The sequence below is a fragment of the Odocoileus virginianus genome, chromosome 13 (assembly GCF_023699985.2).
Source record: "Odocoileus virginianus isolate 20LAN1187 ecotype Illinois chromosome 13, Ovbor_1.2, whole genome shotgun sequence".
NCBI lineage: Eukaryota > Metazoa > Chordata > Mammalia > Artiodactyla > Cervidae > Odocoileus > Odocoileus virginianus.
The window spans coordinates 34,964,496-34,989,858 of NC_069686.1; positions in this window are offsets into that span (position 1 = coordinate 34,964,496).

The window sequence follows — 25,363 nt, forward strand, 5'->3', positions numbered from 1 at the left end:
AGAAGTGGATGAAAAATGAGATGCAAGGATAGGAGATAGGAAGATCTTCATGGAAATACTACTAATGCAAGAACAAGGCAAACTGGCAAGTTGGACACAGTTTTAAAAATTCTCTAAGTCTCAGTTTTCTTGTCTGTAAAGTGAAGGCAATAGTAGTATTTAATTCAAATAGTTTTTTTGGGAATTTCCTGGAAGGGGCTTCCTTGTAGCTCAGCTGGTAAAGAATCTGCCTGCAATGCAGATCCCGGTTTAATTCCGGAGTTGGGAAGATCTGCTGGAGAAGGGACAGGCTACCCACTCCAGTATTCTTGGGCTTCCTTTGTGGCTCAGCTGGTAAAGAATCCCCCTGCAGTGTGGGAGACCTGGGTGCGATCCCTGGGTTGGCAAGATCCTCTGGAGAAGGAAACAGCTACCCACTCCAGTATTCTGGCCTGGAGAATTCCATGGACTGTATAGTCAATGGGGTCTCAAAGAGTCAGACATGACTGAACGACTTTCACTTTCAGTGTTTAAGACTCCACACTGTGGGTCAGTCTCTGGTTGGGAACTAAGATCCCACAAGCCAAAAAAGAAAAATCAAGTAGTTTTTATGAGGAAAAATTGTGATAATTCATATAAGTCACTGAATCCCAGACTGCCCAACACAGGAAAAGAGCTCAACAAACATCAGCCACTAAGCACCACTTGTCATGGGGTTAAGAAGCAAGAAGTTGTAGGAGTGCAACCCACATTCAAACATGATGTGACACGATTTCTAGCACTCTTCAGTAGAAATATATCCCCCAATGAAATTGACAGCTATCTAAAATTTTAACGGAAGTGCCAGAAAACCCTCAAACATGGCAAAATGTGGCCTTTGATTGTTCAGGTCCTAAGGGAAACCCCAGAATAGGGTTAATAATATTATTAAATTACCCTGAACGCTAACTGTGGGCTAGGCAGGAAGCTAACTGGCTTACCTTTAAAATCATTAATACTTACTACCACTAGATGAGTTAGGTTTTATTCCTACTCCTATTTTACACATAAGGATACTGATGCATAATGTTGAAATATGCCTTCAAGAAGACTAGTCACCAAGAGTCTGGTGTTCCCAGTGCCTTGAGGATCATCAGTCAGTGTGTTTAAAAGAAACGGCTATTTCTCACTTTCCACTGTCACCTCTGCCTATAAGTTTGACTTGGTTACTGGTCAGTTGATAAGTCCATGAATGGCCATTCCTGAACTAAAGGGGGTTCAGTTCAGACCAGAGAAGCATATGTATTTCACTTGGCCGGGTGACATTCCTTCTTGCTTTCCCAGTGTGGGCATGCTCTCCTGGTTCCACTTTAGCCCTTCATGGTGCTCTGGGCAACACTCCCCTACTTCCACCTGTAAGCATTCCCCTGGAACTGCTTTCTTGCCCAATGGGAAGCCTGTAAGGAACTTCTGGGTACCACCCAAACCATCTCTTTATTTCTACACTGAAAAAAGTGAAAGAAGCTCAGTTGTGTCCAACCCTTTGCGACCCCATGAACTACACAGTCCATGGAATTCTCCTGGCCAGAATACTGGAGTGGGTAGGTGTTTTCTCCTCCAGGGGATCTTCCCAACCCAAGGAAAGAACCCAGGTCTCCCACATTGAGAGTGGACTCTTTACTAACTAAGCCAGTGTCTGTTAGCTATTTCTACAGTACCTAGGTTAACTTTGTTGGACTTACAGTTTCAGAACAGAACTCTTTCATATGTAAGGGACTTATTGTAGTGTTTGTTTGTTTTTCAGTCTGTAATTCTTGACTGACCTTGGTTCCTGAGGCCTTCTGCTTAGTCTCAATTATGGTCTTTTTCCTGACTTGTGGCATTATAATATGTTCTAATTGGGACTGTTTATTTGTCTAACTCTAGTTACCTGTACAGAGAAGGCAATGGCACCCCACTCCAGTACTCTTGCCTGGAAAATCCCATGGACGAGGAGCCTAGTGGGCTGCAGTCCATGGGGTTGCTGAGTCAGACACGATTGAACGACTTCACTTTCACTTTTCACTTTCATGCATTGGAGAAGGAAATGGCAACCCACTCCAGTGTTCTTGCCTGGAGAATCCCAGGGACGGGGGAGCTTGGTGGGCTGCCGTCTATAGGGTCGCACAGAGTCGGACAGACTGAAGTGACTTAGCAGTAGCAGCAGTTACCTGTAATCACAGTTTCCCAGCAAATGTCAGGATTATCTGCCTCCCAAAGCAGCATATTCTGATTGCCTGTCTCTGCCTTGGCATCCAACATCCTGATTTGTCATTCCGTACCCTTGACCTTCTGAAATATATATTTTTTACTTTTCCAACTACTTCACAGATTCTAGCTGGAAAATAATGTGCTTCACAGTGCGGTTCTCAGTCAATCTGCCTTTGGATAATTTGGAGTGACTGATGAAGATTTTTAGCCCCAATGTCATGAATCAGAATTTCTATGGTATGCCCAAGAAGTATGCATTTTTAACAAGCTACCCTGGTGATTCGTGCGCATACAGAGCTTGTTGTTCCTGTTGTTTAGTCACTGTCCTGTTCGACTCTTTTGAGAACCCATGAACTGTACCCCCCAGGCTACTCTGTCCATGGAATTTCCCAGGCAAGAATACCCACTCCTTCTCCTTCTCCATCTCCAGGGGATCTTCCCGACTCAGGAATCGAACCCATGTCTCCTGGGTTGGCAGGCAGATTATTTACCACTGAGCCACCAAGAATGCCCATACAGAACTTAGGACCCATTGTATTAGAAGAGCAAGAGGTCCCAAGTATCATCATCTACTTTTTTTTAATATCCCAGGTGCTTCCAGTTCTGCACTTAGAACCTGGATGATTCTCACTAATAGCTAGTTGGATTAAGGAATGAATAAATCTAACTTTAGGAAGAAATCCAGTCATGGGAAATCTTCCCTGCTCTAAGGAAATTATTTGCAATTTTCACTAAATGTGCCCATAACACCAACTTCAATTAATATAATCCTCATTCCTTCATGAGCTAAATGCTCAAATATCTTTTGGATTTTGCTTCTTCCTAAAACAATGTAATTATAACTACTTTGGTAGTGATGAAATATCACATCGAATTGGTTCAAAATTCTCAAGGTGTTCTATAATTCAGTTTAGACCTTCTCTTGGGTAGAAGCTAGATATTTCCTCCAATTATAACTTGAAGAAAATACCAAAGTGATTTTATAAGCTGGATAAATATTGTTATAGGGATTACTAAAAAGATTTTAATATTCTACATATTGTTAATTTAACAAATATTTATTGTACTTAAACATTCAGATTATCACAAGCAGTGCAAAAAAATTCATGATTTTCTATTGCTCCCTAGGAATATTAATATTCCAACTTCTTTATTCAGTTTGGTTTGGAAGTCTTTTTGCTTCCTAGTTGCAGCTTGTTTGAGGCTGGTTGACTAGGTAGACACTTTGGATTGCTGAGTTTAAGAGACTGCTAATTCACAGAGCTCCTATTAGCATAACATTAAATTCAAGCTTTCATCCTGTCTATGTCTTTCTAATAGAGGTTGCCTTGATCTCTCTGCTAATCTTGCCTTGGCTCTGAACATATGAAATAGAAAATGGAGCAACGGTATTATACCTACTTGCTCTAAATATGCTATTGCTTTTCATCTTTACAAGTGACCTTGTAAGAAAGACAATTTCTTTCCCATATTATAGAAGAGATAGTTGAGGCTAATCATTTTTGTATAATTGGACCAAATAATATACCAGAAAAAGTTACAGAATGAGGAACTCAATTTTCCATTTCTTGGTTCCTAAGCTCATCTACTTTCTATTACACTATGTTGCTTGCTCACTTTATTTTGCCACTTCTTAAAGAGCTTTCTACTCTCCCTTTTGGATGCGGCTCTTGTCCTTGGCCATGTGTTGATATGCCTCCTCTGAACTGGTATTACCCAGGAGTTCCTGAGCAATAAGATGCTCTGTTGATGCCCTGTCACTCAACCACTCTCCTTTTTTCCCTCTGTCAGCTCCCCCTTCATGCCAGTCTTTCCTAAGCTTAGGCACCAGAGTACCACTTGCAGGATCAAAGGAATAATGTAGCCTTCTTCAACAACTTCCATATGTCTTATTATGAATCAGATGAAACGATTTAGGAATCAGATATAAGCAGGTTTGGCTGCATATAGTGGCTAAACAAGAAGTGTTTTATTTTTCTCATAGGACAAGAAGTCCAGAGGTAGGTGTTTGTACAAGATGCTGAAATTATTTCAGAGGTAATGTCTCTGCAATTTTGGCCTTTCCCTCCCTTGTGAAGGCAAGACAGCCATTGTATCTCCAACTATTAATCCACATTCAAAACTGAAGGAAAGAGGGAGGAGTGGTATGCTCCTCCATATTTACCAAGGCTGTGAAATCTTTCTCAGAATGCATCTCACTATACACACCCAGTAGAATTCACCTAAGACCATGTTGAACAGAATGGGACACAAGCCCCCATGTTTTTCCCCAACCAGCTATTAAAAAGGCAGAGAAAACCCTTGAAAATCAACTAATATAATCTAACACATCAGCAGACTAAAGAAAAAAGATCACATGGTCATATCAATAAGTTCAGAAAAGGCATTTGACAAAATCCAACACTCATTCATGATAAAAACTCGCAACAAACTTGCAATAGAGGGAAACTTCTTCAAGTGAATAAAGACCATCATCTATGAAAAAACCCACAGCTAACATTATACTTAATGGTTAGAAGCTTTCCTGTTAAGATCAGGAACAAGATAAGAATGTCCTCTCTCACCAATCCTTTTTGACTTCATACTAAAAATACTAGCTAATGCAATAAGACCAAACAAAAAAAAAAAAAAAAAGAAAAAAAAGAGGGGGGATGGGAGATATACAGATTGGGAAAGAAGAAAAAAAACTGTCTTTGTTTGCATATGGCATGATTATCTATGTAGAAAATCTGAATGAATCAACAAAAAAGACTCCTGGAACTAATAAAAGATTATAATAAGATTTCAGTAGGTTAATATATAAGAGTAAACTGCTTTCCTGTATACCAACAATAAACAAGTGGAATTTGAAATTAAAAAACAAATATAATTTACATTAGTACCCCTAATGAAATAGTTAGATATAAATAATGAAATATTTAGGTATAAATCTATAAAAATATATAAGATCTATATAAAACTCTGATGAACAAAATCAAAGACCTAAATAAGACTCAATGTTGTCAAGATGTCAGTTCTTCCCAACTTGATCTCCAGATTCAATGCAAAATGAATGTAAAATGCAAAACTACAAAATTCCTAAAAGATAATATAGTAGAAAACCTAGATGATCATAAGTTTAGTGATAGATTTTAAGATACAACACCAAAAACATAATCTATGAAAGAAGTACTTAATAAGCTGGTTTCATTGAATGAAAAACTTCTGTACTGTAGAAGACATTGTCAAGAGAATGAAAGGACAGTCCACAAATTGGGAGAAAAATACTTACAAAGACATATTTGATAAAGGACTGTATTAAAAATATATTAAAAACTCTTAAAACTCAACAATAAGGAAACAAAACTACCTGATTAAAAAATGGGAAAGAGACCCTAACAAATACCTTACCAGAGAAGATATACATGGTCAGTAAACATATGAAAAGATGTTCAACATCATATGTCATTAGAGAATTACAAATTAAAACAACAATTATATACTACTATACACCTATTAGAAGGGCCAAAACCCTAAACAGCTAACAACACCAAACGCTAACAAGGATGTGGAGTCAGAGACACTGTCATTCACTGCTGGTGGGAATGCAAAATGGTCCAGACACTTTAGAAGAAAGTTTGTCAATTTCTTTCAACACTAAACATGTTCTTATCATGCAATCCAGAAATCATGCTCCTTGGTATTTACTCAAATGAACTGAAAAATTATATCCAACCAAAAACCCAACAAATGTTTATAGGAGCTTTATTTATAATTGTCAAAATTTAGAAGCAACCAAAATGAATGTGTAAACAAATTGTGTTACATCCAGGCAATGGAATATTACTCAGTAATCAAAAAAATGAATTATCAAGCCACGAAAAGACATAGAGGAAATTTAAATGAAAATTACTAAATAAAATAAGCAAGAGACACAGATGTACAGAACAGACTTTTGGACTCTATGGGAGAAGATAAGGGTGGGATGATCTGAGAGAACAGCATCGAAACATGTATATTATCAAGTGTGAAACAGATCGCCAGCCCAGGTTGGATGCATGAGACAAGTGCTCAGGGCTGGTACACTGGGACGACCCAGAGGGATGGGATGGGGAGGGAGGTGGGAGGGGGGTTCAGGATGGGGAACACATGTAAATCCATGGCTGATTCATGTCAATGTATGGCAAAAACCACTACAATATTGTAAAGTAATTAGCCTCCAACTAATGAAAACAAATGGAAAAAAAAAAGAAATAAGCCTATCTGAAGAGGTTATATACTGTATGATTCTAACTATATGATATTCTGGAAAAAAGGCAAAACTATGGAGACAGTAGAAAGATCAGTGGTGCCACTGGGTGGGGGGTAGGGGACAGAGAGATAAAGAGGCAGAGCACAGAGAATTGTTAGAGCAATAAAAGTACTGTGTATGATACTATACTGCTGGATGCATGTTGTCCATTTGTCCAGATAAATAGAATGTTCTACACCAAGCATGAACCCCACAGTTAACTGTGAACTCTGAGTGATAATGATGTATCAGTGTAGGTTCAGCAACTATAACAAATGGTATGGGATGTCAGTAGTCTGGGAGGCTTACAGGTGTGGGGCTAAGGGGGGTACATGTCAGGTACATGTCAAGTCTCTGCATCTTCTGCTCGGTTTTGCTGTGAATCTAAAACTCTCTTCAAAAACAAAGTTTATTTTTTTGAAGGGCAGAGAAAGAGGAAATAGGATTGTCATTACTGACTTAGATCAATCATTATGATTTTCCTGGGACTGGGAACACTGATGCTCTGAACTAAATTGAAGTTTTGTTAGCACGGAAGAAGAGGAGAAATCTCCTCTTTGATGGTATTTCCCAATGACGATGAATTTCCTGGGTAAGAATATGTTTCCTTACATCACTGTCATCCTTGTTGTATTTACTGCATATCTGCTGTGTAACTAACAGCGTCTACCATACAGGTGTTTCCCCATGATTTCCAGCCTTGGAACTGAAAGGACAGCCGAGGTGCCTGGCCTCCCTGCCACCTGATCTGACAGCCTGTCTCTCTGCTTCATTCTCTTGTGAGTTAAGGGTTCTTGTTTACAAAATGGGCAGCAAGGGTTCTGGGTGCACCCTGTGGTCCTGAGACTGCAACCATGGGCCAGAGCTGTGGGTCAGGGAGTTCAATAGAAGACTTTGTCCTTCACAGCGCTGGAGCATAAAAACGTGTTGTTATTTTTGTTTGGATGAAATCTTTAAAAGGGAAGTGTAAACAAATGAGTCGGATACCATCTGAATTGCTTGCCTGAATCTAGAATGAGGGCAGGAGAAGTTCCCCTAAAACTCTTCTGGAAAAGTTAAAAACCCCTGGCTGGAACCAAAGGCCTATCAGAGCTGCCTTTTAAACACGGCTCCCATGGCCTGAGAGAGTTAAAAAGGATGCTATTCTGCCCTCTGGTATTTAAAGAATGGCCAGCAATGTTGTTGGAATAGACTTATGCATATTAAAATGTTCATGTATGTGAATAATGTTCTGCTGAAGCCAGAACTTAAGTCAAAAATCCTTTAAAAGGAAAGAAGTGTTAACATTAATTAATTAGAGTTGATGTTTACACCCTTTTTATAACAAAGCCTGGCTGCTTGTGTAAACCAAAGTCTTTTAAGTTTATTACAGCAATCAGAGTAATGTGCTGAAATTTCATGTGTGTATGTGTGTGTGAATAAATGCAAATCTTGACGTTCCTCAGCGGAGTACTCTTTTTATGCAGTGCTTTCACAAATAGCAATTTTCACAACAGCAGAGTATTTCTCTTCAACAAAGAATCCTCCCCCCCACCAAAAAAAAAAAAAAAGAATCCCAAACAGAACTCTAATCAATGGCAGAACTAATATCCCTTCTTTATTTGACATTAGCCTAAGTTCAGGCCTTAACCTCTAGGTTTTAATTACGTTTAAACCAATATGTAAACTGACATTGTTGCCTCCTATCCATGGCAGATAATGGACCATCCAAAACTGTAAACTAGAGTATGATGCTCTCTCCCTATGTCCCACTTCCATTTTCCACTCTCCTAGTTTCTTCATTTCCTCATGCCTTAAAAAAAGATCCAAATAGAATTAAAGCCATTCTAGAAATATCCTCTTTGGTAGTATGTCCTAATTATGATTTTTTGGGGGGATATAAATATGTTTCCTCATAATTTATTGTAATCATTAACATATTTATTAATCGTAATAAGAGTAAATTTCTTAAAAAAACACAAAATAGGAGTATTACATATGTCCTGCTGTCAGAGGAGTTCCTTGTAGTGTGGTTTAATTTGTTCATTTATCCCACGGGCATTGACTGAATGCTTATTATGTCTCAGGCATTCCAGGAGCTGAACCCTTATTCTCAGAAGTTCACCAAGCAGTAGAAGAGATAAACTTGTAAGTTCTATGGCATGGTGCACTTGTCATGACAAGATCTATATAACACGGTATGCACACCCTCAAGAGGGATAAGTATGCCCCCATAGGACATGTGATTTGAACTGAATTTTGAAGGCTGTTTAGCAAAGCCCTCCTCCTGGTGGGGATTTTGAACTAGAGATCTAGTTCTCAGGTGGTAGGAGAGCTCACCTGAATGCCAGTTCTAGTGGGAAGTGCCAAACTTATTAGAGAAACGGGAACTCAGAATGGGGTAAAAATGGTTAACTTCACATAACATGTGACAGTTCGGCCATCCAAAAAAGATCATGTCCTCCAATCACTCATTCAACAAAAGTTTGAGTTTCAACTATGTTTACAGAGGTGTAATATTTTCTGGAAATATAGCAATGAAAAAAATTGATATAATCTTTACCCTGGTGGAACTTACAATGAGGAGGAAAATATTAAAGACCTAGGGAAATCTCATATGAAAAAACTGGTTATGGAATAGTATATTTGGTATAATCTCAATTTTGTTATATATTAAAAAGACTGAAGGATTATTTTAATGGTTAGCTTTTGCTCCATAACAAACTATGAAACTTAGTGTTTTGTTGTAAACAGCAGCCGTATATTCAGTTGAGAATCTGGTGGGTTTGCACTCTGGGCTGGGTTTAGCTGATGGTTCTTATTCTTCTCTCAATTGGATTCACAAACATGTGTGTTCAGCTACCACTCATCTGGGCAGCTCTGCTTCTGGGGATTGACTGAGTGTTGTCTAATATGACAGGACCATGGGGCACATATCTCCTGTCATTCAGAAGGCAAGCATAGACTCATTTACAAGGTAGCAGTGTACTCCAAAAGCAGCAGAAGAGGCAAGCACAACGATAAACATGTTCAAAGTCTCTGTGTGTGATCCACTTGCTATTGTCCCATTGGCCAAGCCCAGAGTTAGTGGTAAGAGAGGAATTCCCTAGTGGCTCAGATAGTAAATAATCTGCCTTCAATGTAGAAGATCCAGGTTCAAGCCCTGGGTCAGGAAGATCCCCTGGAGAAGGGAATAGCAACCCACTCCAGTATTCTTGCCTGGAAAATTCCATGGACAGAGGTGCCTGGTGGACCTACAGTCCGTGGGGTTGCAAAGAGTTGAACAGGACAGAGCAACTCACACACACACACACACACACACACACACACACACACACACACACACACATGGTTATAGGAAAGTATGAGCAAATTTGTGGTCCCTGTTACAACAAGTTACCTCAGATGCATGTCAAAAAGTTGAGGGTGGTTGTCTGAGTAGTAGGATTATAGTTTATGGTATCTTCTCTACCTCTCCTTTCATTTTTCAGGTTTCTTTTGGTAATCACATAGAACTTTTATAATAAGAAATTGGAACAGTAAATAGGGAGAGGCTTAAAGCCCAGTGGTATGGCCGAGGGTAGAATGGAGGAATCAGAAGGAACTCAGGGGCTATTATCAGATCCTGTGGGTGCTCGGGGACCTGTAACCCAGAGCACAGTGAAAGCTCCTAGTGTTAGCACTGCAGCACCGCATCCTGCCTCCTAGAAGTCTATCACACTACACCATGCCTGGCTGAAGTGGGGAAGAGAGGTCTTAGCAACTTGCATTTTGGCTCAGAAATAAACTAGGTTATGTACTGTCTGCATATGTAGAAATTAGAATATCTAGTTTGGGGTGCGGAGCAAGCCCAGGCAGGAAGAATGACGATGGAGGGAGTCCCCCCGCTTAGGCAAATCTGAACCCCTTACGGGAGTGGGATGAACTTGGGGAAAGAAAGAAATTCTAAGTCTCTTTGATAATCCTGGAATTAGATATTAGAATGTCACACGCTCAAACAGCATTATAATCAAACTCTTCATTACTGAACAGTTCCAGAGAAGTGGTAGGATTTGATAGGGCCACTGACATCTTGTGGCAGAGGCAGAACTAGAGCCCCAGCCCCCCGAGAGCAAGTCTGGGGTTTTCTGCTTGCTGCACTGCTGCTCGGAGGGCAGGCTGGTCCATTTGTGAGCAAAAGAATGTTGACTGCCTTCCTCTCTCCCCTTCCCTTTCTCTCTCCCTCCCTCCCTCCATCTCTATCTCTCTCTCTCTCACACACACACACACATACATATAGACTTTGGATATTAAGATGATCCAAGTGTTACAATTAATTATAGTCACCATTTCTCTTCCTCTGCCCTTAAACCTATACCTGGAACTTATGAGCTAAAATACACTAAGCAAGCACTTTATAAAAGACTTACAGTTAATGAGCACTTGAAAAATACAGGCTGATTTGCCAAGTCAACAATGGTCTTGGGCCTGAGGTTTGCCAGGGGGATAATTATCTGCTGCATTGATGGAACTTTCTTGGCTTTGCTTGACTTGAGCCTATTAGTGTCCCCAAGACTGTTACCTTGAAAGGAGCATAAAAGAGAAGGTACCATTGGTGCAATGGATGTCTTGTTATTTATTAAGTCGGATGCTGTTCCTTTTTGTGATGGTCAAAATCAGATATTTTGTCATAAAAGGATGTACACAATTGCTTCACAAACATGAATATGGGTTATAGCATCTATATAAATATATACAGGCTAAGGTATGAGACGAAAGGAATAAGAAAAGGAGGGAGAGATGGAAGAGCTACCAAGCAGGTCATACCATGTTCATGATCTACCTACATTTCTAGTAACTAATGAATCTTTGATAAGTGAGCATCTACTCCAAACATAAGGCATTTGGTTGAAATATGTTTGGCTTTCAACTCAATATTGCATGAGGTTTCAAGATCTGTAACCAACCCTCTATTTTTTACATAGTGCAGCTTTGAAAACAGATAAGGCTGCCCACCCCTAGGATCTTATACATCTGCATGGCCCTGAGCCACATCTAAAGCTCTAGCAAATGGGTAGAACCATGATCTGCAAGCTCCTGCTTTTTTAACTCAGCTCTCCTCTGATTGCAAATAGGGCCACAGAGTGAGAGGATCAGAGGTTTGGGAAACACCATCCAAATCCCAACTTCAGCACTTCCTTTGGTATTACACCTGTCCAGAGCGCTTCTGAATCAGTCCAGAATATTCATTGGAAGGACTGATTTTGACGGAAACTCCCATACTTAGGCCACCTGATGTGAAGAACTGACTCATTGGGAAAAAACCTGATGCTGGGAAAGATTGAAGGAGGAAAAGGGGACAACAGGGGATGAGATGGTTGGATGGCATCACCGACTCAATGGATATGAGTTTGAGCAAGCTCCAGGAGTTGATGATGGAAAGGGAAGCCTGGCCTGCTACAGCCCATGGGGTGGCAAAGAGTTGGACATGACTGAGCAACTGAACTGAATGACTGAACTGAGAACTCTTCTGATGCAGACAGACAGATACCTCAAGGGACAATACTCTATGGACACTCCTGAATCCACTCTACACACAAGTAGTTAAAAACATAATTTCAATAATTTATTAACAAATATTTATGAAAATCTACTCTAAGCCAGGTTTCTGGGGTTACAGAATTAAGTAAGTTTCCCTCCTCTAAGAAGGCCACAGCCTGAAAAGGAGACACATCTGTAGAGAAACAAGTTATAGCCTTTTGTCCTAAGCACATTCATCAGAGAAACTGAGTGGTGGGTACAGTAATAGCACAGAGGGACAGGGATGCATTTCCTCTTGGGGCAGAGATGCTCAAGGAAGGCCTTTGACTCCTCATTTCAGTAGTGTAGGCCTAGCAGATCTATCAAGGATCCATGTGAGTTCACTAATGTACATGGGATTGGAGAAGATCTAGGCTGAAACGTGTCTTTAGAAACCACACTAGTCTATCTTTCTACATTCAGTTGAGACTGCATTTATAATCCATTCTCTGCAAACAAGGAAGGCTACATAATTTATGGAACCCCTTGTGCAAAAAACAAATAAATAAAAATAGGAAAAAAAGTGGTGTCATATGTACTAAAATATAAAGGTTTTTTCCTTTCTTCTTTGACCTCTCTCTTGATTTGTGATCATTTTTATTTGCCATTTCATGTTGTTCTAAGTAAAAAAAGAGTTTTTAAAAATTATTAGCATGAATTTTACGACTCATCTTTATATTCTTCAATGCCAGTTTTAAACATAAGAGCCCTAACTTGTATGTGAAATCACAGAAGTCTTATTCCATAGTGTATATATGTAGATGCAATTAATTCTTACCAGAACACTAGAAAAGCTGCACAAGACAAACTCAACTGTTTTCATTTCACTTCATGATATGGGCATGTTCCACCAACATTCCACTCTGGCTTACCTGTGAATGAGGAAGAACAGGAAAGGAAAAGTGTCAATGGGTTGCCTTAGCCTTGCCTTGCCTTTGATTTCACCTTTTTCAGTGTAAATGGCTGGGAAGTAATACAAATGAGAAAGAATGTGATAAGGCTCCTTAGCTTTCAGGCACTTGAAACAAATTCCAGTTTGAACTGAAAGCATGGCCTCTTGGGCTGTCAGCACCTCCACTTATTCAGTTGGGGATGTAACACTTCTGCTTGTTTTGAGTCTTGCTGTGGGTTCACCTAAATTCTATGTTCATGGAGCATGCAAACGGGGTGTGAAGGAAGAGTAGACGTGTTTGGTGTGCGTATCTCTGCTTGTGTACATGCTCCATAGTCCTGTCAGACCTCATTTAGAAAACACAGATTCAAAGACAAAATCACTAATACTTTCATGATACCAGCAGACTGTCAAACCATCTCTGTATGCAAAAAAGGCTAAACCTATGTATAGGATTAAGAAAGCTATGTTGAATTATTACATTTCATGATTTTATGATTTGCCATCATTGCAGCTTCTAGATAAACTTCCGGTGTTTATCTACCTTGATATATTCATAATCTTGGTTCACAGTCATTCCACAAAAATACTACTGTGTTATTACAATAATCATTTACACCAGGATATTTTCCTCTACACAGAAAAGGGCAACTTAATCAATGTGGTCTTTCTTCACCTAAGGGTTCACAATCTAACATAGACCACAAAGACAGGAATAGATGAGATAAGTACACAGACAATAGTTTAATACTGAACAAAATCTCTCATTAATAAATTATTTATCTTATGTAATCTCAGAGGGATGAGTTTTTCAATTGTACAGAAAAGAACATGCCATTAAGATTGCATAGTTATAGGTCAGTGTACATATCTTATTTACACACAAAGGGTTATTCATAAAACTCTGCAGTGGGAGAGTGTTGGTAATAAGTTTTCTGTGCCTGTAACATGAAATGCTTTACTATTCATTTTTTGTTTTTTGTTTTTATTTGGTTTTTGGTTTCTTTTTAAACACCTTTTTAAAAAAAATTGAAGTATAGTTGATTACAATGTTGTATTAATTACAGGTATTTAGCTAAGTGATTCAGTTACATGTATACAAAACTAAATTTATATATGTATGTATATGTTCTTTTCCATTACGTTATTACAAATAGTGAAAGTAAGTCCTTGTGCTATACAGTAGGTCCTTGTTGTTTATTTTATATATAGTAGCTTTGTATCTGTTAATCCCAAACTCCTAATTTGTCCCATCCCCCCACCTTTCCTTTTTGGTAACCATAAATTTGTTTTCTATGTCTGTGAGTCTATTTCTGTTTTGTAAATAAGGTCATTTGTATCATACTCCAGATTGTGCTTCCTTCATAGCTCAGTTGGTGAAGAATCTGCCTGCAATGCAGGAGACCCTGATTTGATTCCTGGGTTGGAAGATCCGCTGGAGAAGGGATAGGCTACCCACTCCAGTATTCTTGGGCTCCCCTCATAGCTCAGTTGGTAAAGAATCTACCTGCAATGCAGGAGACCCGGGTTCGATTCCTGGGTTGGGAAGGTCTGTTGGAAAAGGGATAGGCTACCCACTCCGGTATTCTGGCCTGGAGAATTCGATGGGCTGTATAGTCCATGGGGTCGCAAAGAGTTGGACATGACTGAGCGACTTTCACTTCACTTTCACTTCAAATTCTACATATAAGTGATATCATATGATATTTATCTTTCTCTGTCTGACTTAACTTCACTAAGTATGATAATCTCTAGGTCCATCCATGTTGCTGCAAATGGCATTATTTCATTCTTTTTTATGGCTGAGTAATATTCCATTGTATATATAGATATACCACTTCTCTTTCATCCATTCATCTGTCAATAGATATTTAGATTGCTTCCATGTCTTGGTGGTTTAGTTGCTAAGTTGTATCCAATGCTTGCGACCTCATGGACTGTAGCCTGCCAGGGTCCTCTGTCCATGGGATTCTCTAGGCAAGAGTACTGCAGTTGGTTGCCATTTCCTTCTCCAGGGGATCTTCCTGATCTAGGAATCAAACCCAGGTCTCCAGTGCTACTGTGAACATTGGGGTGCATGTATCTTTATGAATTAGAGCTTTTATCTTTTCTGGATAAATGCCTAGGAGTGGGATTGTTGAACCATATAGTAACTCCATTTTTAGTTTTTTAAGGAAACTCCATACTGTTTTCCATCATGGCTGTACCAACTTACATTCCTACCAACAGTGTAGGAGGGTTCACTTTTCTCCACACTCTCCGGCATTTATTATTTGTGGACTTTTTGGTGATGGCCATTCTGACTGGTGACTCATTGTGGTTTTGATTTGCATTTCTCTAATAATTAGTGATATTGAGCATCTTTTCCTGTGCCTGTTGGCCATATGTATGCAAATAAACTTCATTCTTAATAGTAGTTTTAGATTTACAGAAAAATTGAATACAAAATACAGACTTTCCACGTACAGGCATGACTTCCCTCCCCCACACACTATTCTTTTTAAATTATTTTTCACAGCATCCTTAGAAAATAGATGAACCTCTAAATCCCTGTACTATTTTTAGGAAATCATGGCACAGAATTTTACTGATTTATACTGAAGGTATCCTAAAAGTCAAGTTGGTATTTCCTAAGCTTCAGCCAATCAAGTTCCACCACACAGGTTCAGTGATATTCATATTTCATGCCTACTTTATCAGTGTAGTGTTTTTCTTCAAACCTATTCACATTTTAACTTAAACACATTTTTACAAAACTCATTGAATTATACACTTTAAATATGTGCAGTTTACTGTATATAACTGTAACACAATAAATTCAACTAAAGAGAGAAGATAACATTCCAATCATTTTCTTTCAAAAATTATATTATTAGAGTTATTAATTAGTGATGACTGCTTAGTTGTTAAACCTTCAATGTATTTTTAAAAGAATTCTATGTTCTAATTCTTATCTATTAACAACTTTTGCTTGAAGATGTAGTCCAGTTGCTTTGGAGAACAGGAGAAAACAGATATTAGCGTGAATCAGGAAGTCAAAAGCTATTTTATTAGAAGAATTTAAAAATTATCCTCCAAGAAGAAATCTATTCATTTAACTAGAAACTCTGTCTATTCCATAATTATGAAGGCAACTATAAAAACTGATAGAGAAAAAACCTCAAATAGCCAAAGCAATCTTGAGAAAGAAGAACGGAACTGGAGGAATCAACCTGCCTGACTTCAGGCTCTACTACAAAGCCACAGTCATCAAGATAGTATGGTACTGGCACAAAGACAGAAATATAGATCAATGGAACCGAATAGAAAGCCCAGAGATAAATCCACGAACCTATGGTCACCTTATCTTTGACAAAGGAGGCAAGAATATACAATGGAAAAAAGACAACCTCTTTAACAAGTGGTGCTGGGAAAACTGGTCAACCACTTGTAAAAGAATGAAACTAGAATACTCTCTAACACCATACACAAAGACAAACTCAAAATAGATTAAAGATCTAAATGTAAGACCAGAAAATATAAAGCTCCTAGAGGAGAACATAGGCAAAACACTCTCCGACATAAATCACAGCAAGATCCTCTATGACCCACCTCCCAGAATATTGGAAATAAAAGCAAAAATAAACAAATGGGACCTAATGAAACTTAAAAGCTCTTGCACAACAAAGGAAACTATAAACAAGGTGAAAAGACAGCCTTCAGAATGGGAGAAAATGACAGCAAATGAAGAAACAAAGGATTAATTTCAAAAATATACAAGCAACTCCTCCAGCTCAATTCCAGAAAAATAAATGACCCAATCAAAAAATGGGCCAAAGAACTCAACAGACATTTCTCCAAAGAAGACATGCAGATGGCTAACAAACACATGAAAAGATGCTCAACATCACTCATTATCAGAGAAATGCAAATCAAAACCTCAATGAGGTACCATTACATGCCAGTCAGGAAGACTGCTATCCAAAAGTCTACAAGTAATTAATGCTGGAGAGGGTGTGGAGAAAAGGGAACCCTCTTACACTGTTGGTGGGAATGCAAACTAGTACAGCCACTATGGAGAACAGTGTGGAGATTTCTTAAAAAACTGGAAATAGAACTGCCGTATGACCCAGCCATCCCACTTATGGGCACACACACCGAGGAAACCAGATCTGAAAGAGACACGTGCACCCCAATGTTCATCGCAGTACTGTTTATAATTGCCAGGTCATGGAGGCAACCTAGATGCCCATCAGCAGACAAATGGATAAGAAAGTTGTGGTACATATACACCATGGAATATTACTCAGCCATTAAAAAGAATTCATTTGAATCAGTTCTAATGAGATGGATGAAACTGAAGCCCATTATAAGAGTGAAGTAAGCCAGAAAGATAAAGACCATTACAGTATACTAATGCATATATACAGAATTTAAAAAGATGGTAACGATAATGCTATATGCAAAACAGAAAAAGAGACACAGATGTACAGAACAGAATTTTGGACTCTGTGGGAGAAGGTGAGGGTGGGATGTTTTGAGAGAACAGCATCAAAACATGTATATTATGAAGGGTGAAACAGATCACCAGCCCAGGTTGGATGCATGAGACAAGGGCTCGGGGCTGGTGCACTGGGAAGACCCAGAGGAATTGGGTGGAGAGGGAGCTGGGAGGGGGAATCGGGATGGGGAATACATGTAAACCCATGGCTGATTCATGTCAATGTATGGCAAAAACCACTACAATATTGTAAGGTAATTAGCCTCCAACTAATAAAAATAAATGGGGGAAAAGAAAACTGGAAATAGAACTGCCATATGGCCCAGCAATCCCACTTCTGGGCATACACACCAAGGAAACCAGATCTGAAAGAGACACGTGCACCCCAATGTTCATCACAGCACTGTTTATAATAGCCAGGATATGGAAGCAACCTAGATGCCCATCAGCAGACGAATGGATAAGAAAGCTGTGGTACATATACAACATGGACTATTACTCAGCCATTAAAAAGAATTCATTTGAATCAGTTCTAATGAGATGGATGAAACTGGAGCCCATTATACAGAGTGAAGTAAGCCAGAAAGATAAACATCGATACAGTATACTAATGCATATATATGGAATTTAGAAAGATGGTAATGATAACCCTATATGCAAAACAGAAAAAGAGACACAGATGTACAGAACAGACTTTTGGACTGTATGGGAGAAGGCAAGGGTGGGATGATCTGAGAGAACAGCATCGAAATATGTATATTATCAAGTGTGAAACAGATCGCCAGTCCAGGTTGGATGCATGAGACACGGGCTCGGGGCTGGTGCACTGGGACGACCCAGAGGGATGGGATAGAGAGGGCGGTGGGAGGGGGGTTCAGGATTGGGAACACATGTAAATCCATGGCTGATTCATGTCAATGTATGGCAAAAACCACTACAATATTGTAAAGTAATTAGCCTCCAACTAATAAAAATAAATTTAAAAAAATTTAAAAAAAAGATTGATGCAGAACCATTACAATTAAGAATAAGTCTGCACATGTCTAACATCTCGAATCAATTCACAGAAGTATGCCTGCCTTGGTTAATAATGATTTAACTCAGCATTCCCAGCAGTTTTCCTTGCTATGATTCTACTGATTGATGGTGTCCACAACATCGCGCTTCCCATGGTTGTAAGGACCCATTTTAAAGGTTGACACAGAGGAGGCAGGGCATAGGTTAGGGCCAATACCCTCAACCACTACCTGTCTTTTGACCTCATTTTCTCCCACTGATGGTAACACCTCATTTATAGACAGAGCAACTGAAGCTAGGAAAACCAGCATCTGCCCAATTTCTGCGATCTGAAGGAGAGCTAGGACACCACCCTTCCTCTTTTCCTGGTACTCTTTGACGTTTACTAGGGGACCTCTCCAACCCTCAAACTGAGATCATCAAATAGTAGGTCATGGACATTAAGGCAAACAGGAGATTAAAACATAAAGTGGGAATATTCTCTTGCAAATAAGCACCTACAAAAACTGGGCAGTGCCTTCCCTACTGGAGGAACAGCAAGAGTGGAGGCCAGTGCTTCCCAAAGCCTAGGACATAAGCACAGATGATTTCGGGGAGCACAAAGACAACTTTGAAAAGCATGGACACTTTTAGTAAGGAAGTCACTCCATTTTGAATTCTATTTTAATCTTTCTGATTATGTCAAGAGAAAAATCTTTCATATTTTTTTTAAAACTTTTCTAACACTTGCTAATTTACTTTTTAACCTACTCTTATTTTTTTTTTACAAAGAGAACAGGTATCACACACCAGGCATTTATCAGTATTTATCAAGCTAGTACTTAATGAACGAATCATTTTTAGTTTGCATATATATGTGTGTGTTTTAGTCTGATAAGGCTGCTATACCAAAATACTTTACAGGGGGTGGCCTAAGCAACAGGGATGTATTCCTTACAGTTCTGGAGGCTGAGACGTCCAAGATCAAACTGCCAGCAGATTTGGTTTTTGGTGGGAGGTACCTTCTAGATGCGTCCTAACTTGGCAGGGAGAGAGACAGCAAGAAAGAGAGCAAGAGAGCCCAAGCTCTGGTCTCTTCCTTTTCTTATAAGAACACTACTGGGAACCTCACTTTCATGACCTCATCAAAGGCCCCACCTCTAAGTATCATACCATTAAGGGCTGAAAAGTGAAAGTGAAAGTCTCTCAGTTGTGTTGGACACTGTGACCCCATGGACTATACAGTCTATGGAATTCTCCAGGCCAGAATATTGGAATTGGTAGCTGTTACCTTCTCTAGAGTATCTTTCCAACCCAGGGATTGAACCCAGCTCTCCCACATTGCAGATTCTTTATCAGCTGAGCCACCAAGCAAGCCCATTCGAGGACTAGGGCTTCAACAAATGAACTGTAGTGGGGGGAAGGTGACACAAATATTCAATTCATATGTTTTATGGTTATTTGCTATTTATTACTGGTGATTTTAAAAGTTCTGTTTATGGTAGGTACATACAATTTACCATTTAAAGAAACCTATTTAACTACAAAAGTGAAGTGATTTAAAGAAAACTCAAAAGAATAACAGTTCTGATGGCATATATATGTCAAAAATGTGAAAGTTGCATTTGAGAACCACTGGCAAAAGTGAATGCAATTGACATTGGTTTCTGCTATGTGTTGAGTATTCTCCCAAGCATTAGGCATTTGTGAGGAAGTTATGCTGCTGCTAAGTCACTTCAGTCGTGTCCGACTCTGTGCGACCCCATAGACGGCAGCCCACCAGGCTCCTCCGTCCATGGGATTTTCCAGGCATGAGTACTGGAGTGGGTTGCCATTTCCTTCTCCAGAGGAAGTTATGAAAATCAGACAATTAAAATCCAGACTAACTATAGGTTCTTCTTTCTCGAAAATTTTTTACTGCAAGAGGTATCGTAATTTATGTTAGTGAGAAAGTAAATGTCTGTGTTGTTCATTTCCACAAGCAGAGACTATGAGAAAGAGAAGGAAAGGAAAAGGAGGGAATGTCAATCCTTTGGCAGCATTCCCATGCTTCTAGAAAGAGGGGCAGGAAGCAAGTCAACCACTGTTGGGCAGAGCGTGCTGGTGGCCCTGGATGTGGAGCAGTGGAAAGGAGCCAACTAGGGAAAGGAAGGTTAATTGGTTTCCAATTAATGGGAGGACCCTGATGTGAGGAGTGCCAGAATAGAGACAGAGAAAAGAAAAAAGATGTGTTTGCATCTTCCCACTACCTCCAGCATACAAACACTTTGATTTCTTTGCTGTTGTTTCTCAGGGTGGAGGGTAATTTGGGGAGGGAGAGGAGGTCAGAGAATGACTGGAGAATGCCTGTCATCCTCTGTTTAAGTATATATCTGGTCAACAAATGTATCGATCATCTTTTATGGACAAAATGCAAGTACCAGGCCCTGAGAGAGCAGAGGGCAGAGAGAAATCGTACTGATACCACAGAACTTGCAGCCAAGTAGAATGGTTGTTAAAAAAATACTGACATATATGAATACATTAAAAAAAAAAAAGAAAACCTGGGTGCTATCAGACAGCAAATGAGGGCTTTATCAGGTACTACTTGCTTGTACTTCAAATCCATCTGTCCTCCCTTCCTATTCCATTGACTGCTGTGCTAACCAGTCCCACATGAGTACAGTCCGACTGCCCCTCACCCAGACCCATGCCGCTGGCATCCAGGCTCCTGCCCTGAAGCTTCTTTGATTACTTGGTGTGGCCTGACTTGGGGAATCCACTCAGCACTCACAGAGGTGCAACCCAGAGTGTGGCAGAATTAAGATCATGTGGGAGTCACCGCACACGTGCCTCTACCTTTCTGATAGCTTAAAGCACGCTTCATAAGGCTCCCCAAAAGCTCCTGTGAGACTGGGCATCCAGCCGTTCCAAACAGCGGCCAGCTCCATAACACATTCTTATGTTGTCTCTTCCTCATTCCGTGATTCACCTCCCCTCAGTGGCGACCTGTGCTGCCTTCTACATTATTAGATTTCAGATGTTTTGCTTTTTGGTAGTTAAATAGAGACATTATTTAAAATTAAATCATATAAACTTATAAATTACATTATAAGCAAAGGTAATAACTATTCAAAATTTATCATTTCCTATTTTACTCTATTTTATTATTATTATCATCTGTACTCTCAAGGTTATTTACATCATCCTGTTTGCTTGATGGATGGATGGAAATACTACAAGGTATGTTATATTGGATTCCTTCCCATGGGTACATCATTCAATGACATTATGTTGTTAATAATAGCTTGATATCAGCCATAAGGAAGTATCTATATCACAGAAACAGGCAAAAGCTACAAATTAGGATTTGATTGTCTTGTTGATTATTTAGACTATAGAAAATTATGGAGAAGATGTTAGTAATGTAGACTAAACTTAGAAGTGGGTCATGTTTCTATCATGAATGACACACAGAAAATTGTAGTTCTAAATTATGTACCATGCAATTCAGCAAAAAAGTCACTACATGATTTATGAATGAGAAAAGTTGAAATACATCTTTCTAGTTTCACTCTCATCCACCTCGTTGGTGTAAATGAATCAATTTTCATCTTGCAATTGTAATTTTTTGTCAGTCTCAAACATAGGTTGGCTACGGTTATAAGATTTTAGCAAAAATCAATGAAAGCATTCTGTGAAAATCAGTCAGGTATATGGGATTTTTGCTTCCCAGGTGGCTCAGGTGGTGAAGAATCTGCCTGTAATGTGGGAGACCTGGGTTTGATCCCTGGGTTGGGAAGATCCCTTGGAGGAGGGCATGGCGACCCACTTCAGGATCCTTAGGGCTTCCCTCATAGCTCAGTTGGTAAAGAACTTGCCTGCAATGCAGGGGACCTGGGTTCAATTCCTGGGTCAGGAAGATCCTCTGGGGAAGGAAATGGCAACAAACTCCAATGCCTGGAGAATCCCATGGACAGAGGAGCCTGGCAGGCTGCAGTCCATGGTGTCCCAAGAGTTGGACATGACATAGTGACTAAACCACCAGCACCTCATTGCTTCTTGTTCACATGGAGGTTTTCATTTTAGACTCTGTTTTGGGAGGAACCAAAAATAAGACCATTGAGATCAAGTATGGCTCTAGAAAGCATACTCTCAGAATAGGAATTTGAAACTAGATCACTTACCAATAGGATGGCAATTGGCACCCTTTTGCTGGCAGTCTGTTGAACTTTGGCATGCAGTAGTATCACAATCACCAAGACTACTTACTACCTTCATCGATTAGGATGAAATAAAAATGGAAGAAGCAGCATTGGATTATGTGTAACACTTGATGTGGCTATGGTAATTAAAAGGATTGTGGAGTTTGAAGTTTTCTTGACTCTACCCATTTGCTAGAGCTTTATTAATAGCTTGGAGACCTAAAGGTGTAGGAGATTCCAGTGATCAGCAACCTTGCCTGTTTTCAAGATTGCACTGTTAAAAATAAGAGTACTGTTTATAGACCTTTAAACATCACAGCATTGAGCTGCCAGCCAAACCTCTTTCAAGCAAATGCTCTGCAGGAGCCAGTGGATACATGGCCAAAATGTTCTTGAGATGCAGTTCCTAAGATTCCCAGAAGGTCCTGGGTGATTCATCAACTCATTGACCACAGCAGTGGTCAACTCAATCATGCAGACTGTGTGGGCTCCCCTTCTCTCTTTTACTCCCCTGTCCTCATTCATACAAAGCCTTTGTCTCAGGCTCTGAGAATCCCAAGGACAGAGGAACCTGGAAGGCTACAGTCCATGGGGTCACGAAAGAGCTGGACATGACTGAAGCAGCTTAGCACACACACGCGCACTGAGGCTGGAGGAGAGAAAGCAACTGATGAGAATACATGAGATGGAGCTGGAGAGTGGGCAGGACCTTGTATTTCTCTCTCTCTCTCTTTTTTTTTTTTGTATTTCTCTTTCACTAGACATTTCTTTGTCACCAGAAAAACTTTAATCCACCAAGTTGCCTCCGTTTTTCTCTGTATTCCTATTCACAATGTCTTGAAAATTAGAATCGCAATGAGAGCAAATCAGTGAAAATGAAGAAATCCTAGTTCATATTTTGGCTCTTCCATTGACATAAAGTGTTATTTTGGACAAATTACAAAAGTTCTAGTAGAAAGGATATGGAAACAATAAATATCACATGAATAAATGCTCTGTAAAATACGTGGTATTACTATCATCATCACAAGCTATGAAGCATGGGAGGTCAAGGATACAGTCCATGTTTCACAGATAAATGAAGTAAAAACTGAAAGCATAGTCAACAGCCAAAAAAGATAGTTCCAGAAAGCCTCACCTTTGCTCACAGAAAAATCACAGATAGTGATAGAATTTGGAAAACAATATTCATGATCAAACATCTCAGAGCTGAACCCCAGCCCAAGGCTAGAGGAAGGGAAAGCCTTTGACGACCTGATATCGATAGAGCCAGAACATGTTACAGAACAAGAATTTTCCCCCATGGAATGAAATCTGTCTGTTGTCAGTGATGAATGGGATAAAGGAAAAGATTCAGCATTTGTAATACTCTCTTTAAAGCAGTTCCCACCTACACGATACATGTTAAGCAATTGGTAATTATGGCCTCCAGCATGGTGGTGTCACTTTATTTTTGAAAACCTGATTTTCTGGCTCATATTTCAGAAGTAGAAATTCATGTGGCCTGAAATAGGATGACAACAAGTACTACCAGGAAGTAAGTCTGTTTCAGAAGCTATTTTGTATCTACTGGGTTATGTAATGCAGTGGATCCAGCCCTGTTCCATAGTCTTTGATCCCTACCCTAGTAAGCACAGATGATAAGAGAGACTTCAAGAATTTGCCTCATTTTGGGAATTTCCTGGCAGTCCGGTGGTTAGAACAGGGTTTTCATTGCTGGGACTTGGGTTTGATCTCTGATTGGGGGAACTAAGATCCTGTAAATCATACACTTCATTTAGACAGCTTTCTACTTCTAAACAAATGCTCACCTATGATGAACAGTTATGAACATAATCTACTTTTGTGATTAACACTGATTAAAGTCTATCATATACCTAGAAACCATAGCAAAAGCTAGGAAGGAAAATTATGTAAAGGTTTCCAAAGTATTATGCTTTTACATTTTTCCTTCTAGGTTAGAAGAATATAAAAATTCTCCTGTAGTCCTATATCCCACCAGATACCACAAGATTTTGGACTTGGTTTTCTCTTTAGTTCTCAGCAGTTTGATTCTACTGAGCCTGAGTGTGGATGTCTTTGTCAAATGCGTGTTCTATATATATTGAGATGATCTTTTTGGGGTTTGTTAATACAGTGAATAACATTATATTTTGAATGTTAAATATACACTGCATTCATAATTATAATAATTATCTACTGTAACCATAATAAGTTTCTATCTCTATGGTAGAAAAGTGTTTATCACTTTTAGGAGATGCCCAAAATGTACTCGTGGCATGTTAGTGAAAGTTGTACAAACAGAACACACCAAATTAGTCTGGCAAATGATAGACTAAATAGAGGTGACTTATCAGGGGTTTTAGTATCCTAGAGTGAATTTTAAATCTTCAAGAGAAGGGGTATGTTATACATCACTTTCCACTATTCGACCATAGAATATCTTCTCTCGAGACAAGAGTTCCGTGAAATACACTCTGGGAAATGCAGCTTTCTATTAGATAGATAGAATGTGTCTGATTTTCTACTTGGACCATGAGCTTGCCAATAGCAACCATCATACTAAACTCATAGTTGTAACATCTATCACCTGCCTGGCATTCTTTTACTTATTCATTCATTTTTTTCAAGAAATATTATTTGAACCCCTTTGTATGCTGGATTCCACACTTGGGGGTAAAAGAGATGAAACATGGTTTCTGCCCTCAAGGAGCTCATTCAGAAGGAGTCCTCATTAATTGAAAAAACTCCAATTAATTGAAGAAACATGCAAGTGAAAGAGCACTAGTGGTTTA